The sequence below is a fragment of the Protopterus annectens genome, chromosome 5.part0, assembly GCF_019279795.1.
Source record: "Protopterus annectens isolate FY-2018-M chromosome 5.part0, PAN1.0, whole genome shotgun sequence".
Lineage (NCBI taxonomy): Eukaryota > Metazoa > Chordata > Ceratodontiformes > Protopteridae > Protopterus > Protopterus annectens.
This window is the reverse complement of record NC_056735.1, coordinates 336,341,250-336,352,178: the sequence shown is the minus strand read 5'-3', so window position 1 is coordinate 336,352,178 and position 10,929 is coordinate 336,341,250.

Genomic DNA, 10,929 nt, shown 5'->3' with positions numbered 1-10,929 from the left:
TGTAAGCTCAGGTAGTATCTGACCACAGGGGTTATATAATAGATGTGAGCACTCATAATCTTGCATGCTGCTGTGAGGGCATTGTGTGATAATAAATTGCTAGAGAGAAGAGAGCAATTTATTAGATGCATCTCTATACCTGTCTGTCTGTTGTTTTGTTTCACATGAATCCTTGCTGCAACTATAATCATTATAAATCATTAAGAAAACTGCCCTGCTTGTTGAGTGGTTGTCATTATTTTTATTAATTGTGGAATGCATTCTCTTACAGAAATATAAAAAATAATGTAAATAATGTAAACTGTTGTATAATGATATGTTCTATCATAAAATAGAGGCAATGTAAGTCTAATCTGGCCATCCTGAATATTCCAGTCTAGTCAAGGACAGGTGCTTCTCTTTTCTCGATCTATTGTCATTCTTCCTCAGTCATTGTCATTATCACCTGAACTGCTAAGCTTTACTAAGCAATTCATCTAATTTTGTACTACCCAGTCATGCAACTCCTTCCTAGTTAAAACAGTTGGTGATTCTCGTGTCTATATCATGACATCGAACGATAAAAAGAGCAAATGCTCTTTTATCAAACCCTAAAAAAATGATAGCACTGAATGTTGAACACACGGAACAACAATTTTTTTTCCTAAGGAAAAAAATCGCTGGTCCGCAAAAAAAAACAAAACAAATCCAAACAGAAAATAAAGTGAGGAGCAACCCCCCTACTTAAATATACCAACTCCGAGATCACACCACAGTGGAGGAAATGGCAAAGTCCTGAAAATAGCCCAGTGATTTTTTTCCCAGGGAAAAAAATAGCTGGGCCGTGTGTTCGGCATTCAGTGTTTTCGACTTTTTTGGTTTGATATAAGAGTATTCGCTCTTGTTATGATTCGACGACGTGCTATAGACCCTTGACTCTCCAGCACTCAACTCTAGATTTAAAACTATGTTTGATTTCTTTTTCATATCCAATGTAAAATACATAGTTGTATATTCATGTGTTAAGAAAATGGAGTCTTGGTTTGCAGAACACTAATCTCATCTCTCTCTCTCTTTTTCTCTCTTTTTTTTTTCAATATTGACAATTACTTAGAGCCAGGGTTCACACTAGCCTTGCTGCTATGACATAAATATAGAACCATAACCAGGGAGGGGTGAAACGAGCAGCTGTCCAAGCCGTAATTTCAAGGGGTGGGATCATCAAGTAGCTGTGGAGTTACAGCATAACACCGGCATTCATTTATGAAGCCGCAAGAGACTATAGCTTCATAAATGAATGCCAGTACTGTGACTGAAGCTAAGTTTGTGCAACTGACCTTTTTGATTCTCATGTTTATGTTGAGGGGGCACCAGTCTGGAGAACCAACCAATGCGCTAGATGACGTGGCCATAGCTTTAAAAAATGTTTTTGAACTTTCTTACAGTCATTACAAAGAACAGCTATTTTGCATCTGAACCACATTAGAGTGACATAATATTACAAGCAACTCAAATTTTAAATAAGTAATCTGTACTTTGTCAAAAGAGTGAAGTCCAGTCCTTTGGATTGGTTGTGGGTATGGTTTCTCCTGCAAAATCTCATGTTTCTGTTAAATGTTCCATTTTATGCATCTAAGAAAGTTCCCACTGTTATTTCCATTCAAAATCCTTTTCCACTTGGTTCTTTGTTTTTCTTTGCAGGTCTGTGTACCTTCCACCGAGCCCTGACTCAGGAATCTGTCATTCGTATTTTCCATCCAACACTCATGTAGACTTACTCTCCCTAAAACGGGATATAAACAATTTGTTTTTCCTATCTCACCAAATGTTTTTTAATTCACTGTCTTAGTTAGCTTTGTTTCCTTTTACTCTAAGCTTTCCTCTTTCCCTGTCCACCTATATTACTTCTAATTCCATCAGGTCTTCCCCAATCCTAGCATAAACAAATACAAATATATCTTAACTAGAATGTATTATTTTAACCTGATCTACTTTCACCTGCATTACTGCATACCGATAACCCAGTCTTGTTCTTCTGCTCTGGGGTGGGGGTTGTTTGCTTTTTTTTTCCTTTCTTTTTTTTGTTAGTTAAGGTATGCAGTTATGTGCTTTCTGTCTGTCTGTTAGTTTGTAAGCACTGCACAGATATGGCGTCACTCCAAGTTAGTCTGAAAAGTACCCTGATTGTGCAGTTCCCCATGGTACACTCCTAGATAATATATGATAGTTGAGCAGTATGTATTTGATACTGTTTGCCCAGTAACTGCTGGTGTCTTTTGCTTAATATGAGACTTCCTTAACCCATTCTGGCTTTTCACCCATCAGCGGTTTCAAGTAAAGTTGGCAGGATTACTTAAATCCAATCCTCCTCTACTCTAACTATCTCTTCTTTTTTAGCCATCATGTCTAAACCTGTAACCCCCAGTCATTTGGGAGTAGAGATGACAATTTTCTAGGGCACATTTCTGAGGCAGTAGTTTCAAACAGCAGGAGTTTTCACTGTAATGACAGAGCCTGCATTCGTTAAAATAGATATGGTGCCATGTGGGAGATGTGGTTGGTGGATTAAACTAAGGAGAAAAAAAAATTTCAGCTGAAATACAATTCGGGGATATTTTGCTGCAGCCTCTGCTTTATCATTGATGGCCATTATTAAGCTGGTATTTAAAACACTCAGCTCAATGACTCCTTCCCTCCTACTGAAATTGTATATATTCACACATTTTGTAAAACTTAGGTAGGACCTCAACATTGTTAGGTTATTAAGATGCAAGTTCGCTGTAAATATTATGCATTACTTACTGGGGTTGTATAGTTTTGTGTATTACTTTTGCATAACTTAACATGGATGTGTAACTGTGCAGTGAAAACTGTGGGTTGAACCTGAGTTCCACAAACAAATAATTTCAAATAAGTAAATAAGCTGTTCAGTACTAACTCATACAATTTTATGCAACAATTGCTTATGGTTGTTAAATATTGGTAAGTAAAGATCACACAGCTCTGCAAGAGAATAACTCTACAAGCTACACTATATTAAAAGAATATTAATAACACCAAAATGCCAGCATTCACCAGTTTAAATGAAGATAACGATCACGTTATTGTGTTTAATATGCTGTTCACACTTCATTTGCTTAAATGCTTTCCATTTGCAGAAACGAGCATCCTCATTACTTCTTTCTGTAATCACAATAATTTAATAAGTCATAATGCCTGGCAAAGTAGTAAACAAGAAAACCAAAAAAGGGTAACGGAATACAATAAGTGATATAATAATCTTCATGTTTTTTTTAAAGGAATAAGCTCTTTTGAATGTCTGTTCATATCAGATACTGTGTCTGCTGAAGTCATTTGTGTTATATAATAAAAAGGGTATATTTTAGTTAATGGCATGCTTCTTGGAGCAGATTATTTCAGCTAGGCCATTCTGGTGTAGTTACCACCCAGCTAATAACTACATTATGTTAGTCAGAAGCTTGCATTCTTCCCGCACATTTCATAAAAAGAATCACATCTGCATGGAATACAGCATTCTAAATACAAAAGGATTACATTTTCTAATGATGTTTATCTCCATTTAGAAACATGTTAAATGTATGCATGCACCATACAGCAAAATACTTATTGTATGCTTATTTATAGGCACGTGTAAGCCTCATTACTCTTTCTTCTCCTTCGTGATTTATGTTTAAACATGCATTAATAAAACATTTTAATGAGACAGACTCTGTAAGTTCATAGAATCTGGTGCATTTCTTTGATATCAGCACAAAGGTTGTGGATAAGTCTGTAGTATGTAAATATGCCTCACTGAACGTAGAACATCTTGGTGTGTAACAGCATTGAACAGCAGCATCAGTGCACTGTTGGGCAATCGCAGTCACTCGATAATTCCTTAAAACTGTCTCATAAAGTGTGATGTACTTAACAAAGTTATAGAAATTCTGCTATTGCATCTAACTTGGATGGCATTCCTAAATAATACATATCCTCATCAATCTCTCCAGTAAGCCCAGAGACAACTACAGATGTCTCCATATTTCAATAATAAAATATAATTGCTTTCACTAACAGATTCTGACATAATCCATAACATTTCTAATAAGAAAATGAATAATGGTGAAGAACATTCATGGCCACATCACCTCAGCTAACAGTGACATGTGTGGGGAACACAGGTAATGCAAACACCCAAGGAAATAGGGAGATAGAAAAGCAGAGGAGGAGGAGGACACACTATAGGATCATAGTACATTACTAGGCTATTGACTCGGAGGTCATTTTAAGGCTAGCTGTTTCATCCCAATGTAATACCATAGAACTGCTAGAGAATACCCAAGATTGCATTTAGTAATGACTGCCATGTCCAAGAGGGTTGTGGACACTATCTCTGCTTTAATATCTATGGTGGCCCAACCACTTGTCCAGGTTCCTCTTGAACAGTGTCATAGAAGTGCTCTTTTTTACATGAATTGGTAGCCTACTCCAAAGATGCAGCAGTCACTGGGAGATAAATCTGTCCCTCCAGCATGTCCGATTTAAGTTGCAGGTCATATTTAGGTCCCTGGAATGAGTATCCCTAATCCCATTTGATTTATGGATATGCAGCAAGTTCATTAAGTTTGGGTCTGAGATTGCTCTGTAGGCCAGGCAAAAGTATCCCCTAAGAAGTCTGTACGATACAGAGTATAGTGACAGGGACTTTACTCGGTCTGTGTAAGGCACGTGCTGGAGTCCTTGATTTTCTTTGCTACAAACCTCTGAGGTCTCTCCATTTGCTGCAGGTGTTTTATACAGTACATGAGGAATGGGGTGTTATACTCTATTATGATCTGGATTAGTGCTTAGTATAGAGGGGTCATAACCTCCTTTTGCTCTTGAGTTGATGTTGATGCCTTTAATAACCAAGTGTGCTATATAGAAAGCTTTCCTTACTATAGTAGATGGATGGTGGTTGAAACTAAGGTCACAGTTGACTTATGATCCCAGGTGATCCCATACAAGAGGTATGTTGGAATATTAAAATCTGACAGACAATCAGAGGGGCATGGACAGAGTTTTTTTTTTTTTTTTGGTGGGAATAGGCCCCATTTTTTTTTTATTTGAGAGAATGGAAGGAAAGAAAAAGACAGGGAAAAAAGAGAAGAAAGGTAGCACAGCAGGAATACACATATAACAAATATCACAAGACATGACGGACAAAGGTCAGAAATAAACAGTAAGGAAAGGTAAGGTACCTAGAAGGCACACTGTACAACATGGGCAATGGAAAGTTGACAAACAGGGTGGGGATGCATACCAGCCATGGTGAAATGCATAAATACATATATATCTACACACTATTGCATTATGACATGTTGCAAAATATGTGGCAGTTATACCTGAGGTGTAAGACCAATGGCAGTTGTGTAATGTAGGGTAACAAATGCAGATCACAGTACATATTGGATAAATAATCCAATTCCCAAGCAGCCTGTCAGCAGTACAAGTGTAAGCCAATCAACAGCACACATGAGCAAATGCAGCAAATGGAATGCTAGAGAATACCAACAGAGGTGAGAAGAGAACCTCCAACTATGAATTTGAAAGACAAATAACCAAGCACAGGGCCAAAAAGCAGTATTGCTGCTACTTACACAAGTAGGTATATGCACCCCAAACAGATATGTAATGGAGTACTATATCAAAGACACTGCACATGTGTAGGTGTATATGTATGAATTTCATTGGACTAACAGTAAACTATAAGAAAGCAATGTCAAAACACATGCACACCAATTGCATATAATAATATAAGTTCTGAAATATACAATTAATTCTATATAACAATTATAAGGTTGTGCACATGAAGTTCGATAAATTACTGTAGTTAATATAACACTCACATATAACAAGAACAAGGATATACTACATGCTAAAGCCAGCAGCCTGGTGCATATGTCCTGTATCTGTATAATGCCCATAGGGTTGCACAAGTTGACCTACTAACACAACAACTACATGAAAATGGACTAGAAGTCCAAGGAAGGTGAACATATACCATACATATGTACAAGATATATGCCACAATTACAAAGGTGGAAGGGAGGTGGTCAACATGGGCCCACATCAAGGAGCACATGTCAGCAAAGCTACCTAGGCCAGTGATAAAGCAGGACAACGTTATTTAAGGAGACACATTGCAAATGTATGTATACACCACATAAAGTAGTGTTGAAATCAACCCAAACTACACTGAAACAAATAGCCAATATATGTTTCACGGGCAGACTGCATTGCCGATGTCAACAAAAATGGGCCTGTTTAAATCACACACACAGTATTGTGCAATCATCTAACAGGAAAAGCATGACAGTCCTGTGAAAAACATTGCAGCACATTAACATGAAGTCAATGATTGCTCACAATCCCAAGGTACAATGGTGCTCTCTGTCAATCAGAATATGTGCAGATACATGAGCATAGATCATTGCATATGTACACCATTTGTCAAAATATGTGAATCCATGTGAAAAAGAAATCCATGTAGAAATCTAACATGAGTCAAAGAAGGCATACTTTAATGTTACTGTATAAATCAGCACTAATGGGGTGCATAGAGGAATGGTACAGTGGTGGTCTATGCATTCAGTAAAGTAGGACTGCCCATATATAGCAGGCACATTTATATGATACAACACAGCACCATAATTGCCAATACATGCTACACACAAAGCCAGTATGCCAGTGTGACAGCACAAGTGTCATGCAAAGCACAGGGGTAAGGCTATGTCCTGCCCTTGAACAGACATAGCATGATAACCCACAAATCATACCCATATCACTGTGTTATTTGTGGATTAACAGCAAAATGCTGTTTGTGAGTTGCTGTCAATTCCACACATGTGTACAGTGGAGCTCTTGAAGCAGGATCAGCATGTTAACTACAAAATGCATTACTGTGACATACAGGGTCACAGTGCATTGGCCATAACAACAATCTGCTGCACTACATGAATAGGAGTACACACACACACACACACACGCACACACACACACACACACACACACACACACATAATGATTAGCACACTTGCTCGCATGGAACAATGTATGCATTAAGAGCAGATGCTCATGGATATCACCATGTTGACTGAATGACTAATGTAGTAATGTGTGTCATGCACCCATTGCAACATAATGCTAAATGTCACATCACATCTGCAGTCTAAGTTTGGCCATGTATCACATAAGCATGGCAGCAAAATGCTATGCATGCACAAGTGTGCATATATAGTCCAATCACTTATATGGGAAATGACATGGTGGCAGCAGTACACACAAGTTAACCATACAGGCAATACTTACAGTCCTGAGGGGCCCTCCCTGATGAGGATGAACATTATGAATGATCTCCCAGGCTATATCCCTGAATGAGACCCACATAGACCTTGCCATATCCTAAAAAAAAACTTCTCCATTATGTCCGTTATATGTGTCTGAAAGGCATCAGTCATCACCTCCCAGACCTGTTCCCCATAATCTTCTTGTGGTGGTGTTGGGCAGCATCTCCTCTGGAGTGCAGCAGGTAAGATGACACATTCAGGTCCAGTTTCTTCCTCATCATCATTATCATCTTCATCACAGTCATCATTGTCATTTGACGACATTGGCAGTTGTCTGGCATATGATCATCTCTGGCATCTAATGGGTGAATGTGCCTAGGTTCCATGCTCTGTCAAGGTAAATCACAAGACAAGGAAGAAATGTACATAATATGCATACCTGTATCTATATTAGTACTTAACATATCCACAGTGACACTAGACAGGCAGAAAACAGTCCGTATGAAACTTTATGCCCACAGTCAAGTGCACCATCATATGCAATCATTAATCAAAACCATAAACACCATGTCTAACAGGCTGCACATTTCTGTGAAAAGCGTGGCTGACACTAATATACTACTTTCATTTTTCCTGTGTTGTATGGGTGCCTTGCACATATATGTTGGTGGGTGAATGTCAACTGTAACCTAGGTGTTTGTGCATACAATGAGTCATCTGAACAGCCACTAATTAACATATTGGTATAATGCAGAAATAGTAAGATGACACTCCAGTGAGAAATATAAAAGCTTTATGCAAAAGAGCTGAGGAAGTTAACGTGGTCATTGGCTGACCCAACATCAAATCTTTGGAATGCAACACAATGTCATAGAAATAATGGGCAATTATAATCACAGGGACAGCCTGTGACATACAATGACATAGGTACTGTCTTTCTACTAATGTATTAGTACTTCACAGATATTTATTAATAATCACTATGTATGACCCTACATAATGCAAACAGCATACTGCTGATTATGCAATAGCAGTTAGACATAAAAAAAAACAGGAATGCCTATGTGCAAAACAATCCCTAAACACAGGATACATGTGTGTTGTACACCAGGCATCAAAGGTGTTCTAGGCAGAAGTAATGCTCACGTTGAACTGAAATGCATGCCAGAAGTAGTCCCCCAACAACATTGTGAATGCTAAGTCAGCAGACACCCATTCAGTATGTAAATAGACATGTTATGTGCAACAGATCAGTCATTGAACACCACATCAGACACAAAAATGTACTAACACCTTCAGTTCAAACATGATTAAATTGATGCATTCAGGGAAAATTGTGTGCAATACAAAAATGTATGTGACTTCAATACAAAAACGTATGTGACTTAAGGGAGGATTGACCCGCATGTGGGTACATCTGCATCACTAACAAGCATTGCTTTCTCATATGCACTTGTACAGAAAAATGTAAAGAGCAACAGTGAACAGTACATAAGGAGGGACTTATGAAATATCTGTATATATTGCTGATGATTCTGTACACTCTGTGGTAAAGTTAAGGAAACCTACAGATTCTGACATTATCAGTACAGTATGTTGCTATGCAGTATGTACTTCTAGGTATGTTATAGTTATTTATTAACTGATGCTTATTAAAATATGTACTAGACATATTGCCTCATTAAAAATATTTCCATATTTATGTATGTTTACCTTGTACTGTCTGTGGTATGCTTATGGATATGGATGCTTTCTAACTTTTTCCATAAGTTGTTCAATTCATAATGTGAAGATTGTCTGTGCCATTGGGGATATATTCACTGCTTACTACTGATTGCTTTGATATAAGCTAATCATATGTAATTCAGGTTAATTCAACTGTTTTTTTACACAGGCTGTCTGTCTAGGCTCTAGCTGCATTACAGCTATTGACAATACAGGATGTATGTGACAGTCATCAAACATTTTTGTTTTATACACATGCTATGAATAGTATGTTAACGTGAACTGCATACAGAGTGTATAAATTGAGTGGCATGATGCTGTTATTGTTGAACCTTCATTTCTCTAGTATCCACTGTAATGGGTTCAAATCCACAGGACAGTCTGTGCAGGTTTCACAACTTATGCTGTTGTTTCAAGTGTTATGCATTCGGACAGTGTTTTCATAGCACATACTGTATGTTGTTGTATATGTCACAGCACTATATGGGACAGGGACTATTTCGTCGAATTTGGCAGTGCACAGAAATGCAGAAATGGTAACTTAGCATAGCCTGTCAACATAATCATCTCCATACTGTATGTGGACCCCACATTGATCTAACCATGTGCAATAACTGTGTTCTAGATGGCAAACAGACCTAGCAGTGACAATTTTTCATCACAGGATATATAATATATGCTCTGCACAAACATGAATGGAGACACCTTTGATAGTCAGGAAAGTGTGGAAGAATGAAGTGTGGACCAACCTCACTAGTGTGACTAATGCTGTGGGTGGTCACAGTAGATCTCAGGAGACCTGCTGGTCTGACATGATCCTTCATGCAGCCAACAAGGTATGCCAGTATGAGAGGCTGAGGGAAGCCACTGGCAGTGGCTCACCACTGATTCACCTTAATGAGGTGACACAGTTTCCTGCATCACTGTTGATGGTGAGTGAGGAGTACCATATACCTGGGGGTAGGATAGAAATGGGTGGCCACACATGTACGTGTTACTTGGCATAATATTGTTGCATACAGAGTACCTCACTACAGATTTTTTGCATACATTTTCATGTATTGTTATTTTTGTGTTGCAGCAGCAGAGAAGCAAAGTGTACATGGGTCCACAAATGCTGATAATGGCCAATATAAGTGTTATGACATATTAACATATAAATTAAGTACACATATTACAATACATCCAACATGTGTTATGTGGCCTGCATTCATTGGTGCACATCCATCCACATCCTGTTATTGCGACCATTACTTGTTACTGGCTTTGCTTCCTGTCATGCAAGTGGCATACTCTCATATTGATATTTCCCATGTCATTGTAACCTACAGGTATATCTTCTCAGGACATGAGCTGTACAGCTGTACCTATGGACAGACCAGGAATGGTTCCCCCACCATGTTCATAGGTGGCAACACTGTATAGCATAACTGTGTTGAATGAAATTAATGTTGGTCTTTTTCTACACAGGGATCATCTGTACACAGGAGTGTCACAGGACTGTCACCATATCCTGTTATTGTGTTGTATTTGTCATCAATTTCTTATCCCACTGCCTGCATGCATGACTGTGTTTACTTTGTCTGTATTTTTCCCACTGCAGGATTCACATTATGACAGAATAACTCGCCACTTAGAGAGGGTGTTAATGGTTTGCTATTTTCTCTGTTTCATACATGCCCTTGTTGTTACTCCAGTCGCTGTCCTCCACTAATACTGTGCCCTTCTTTCCCTGCAAATAACAGCCGCCATCAGCATCTCAGCCATGACCCAACGGTATGTGTATATATTACCCACTTTGTGTTTTACCTCAGTTGGAATGGTACATGCTGGCAAGTATGTGATTAATGATGCTGTGTTTATGCCTTTGTTTTCCTACAACAGTTGCATTTCAGCT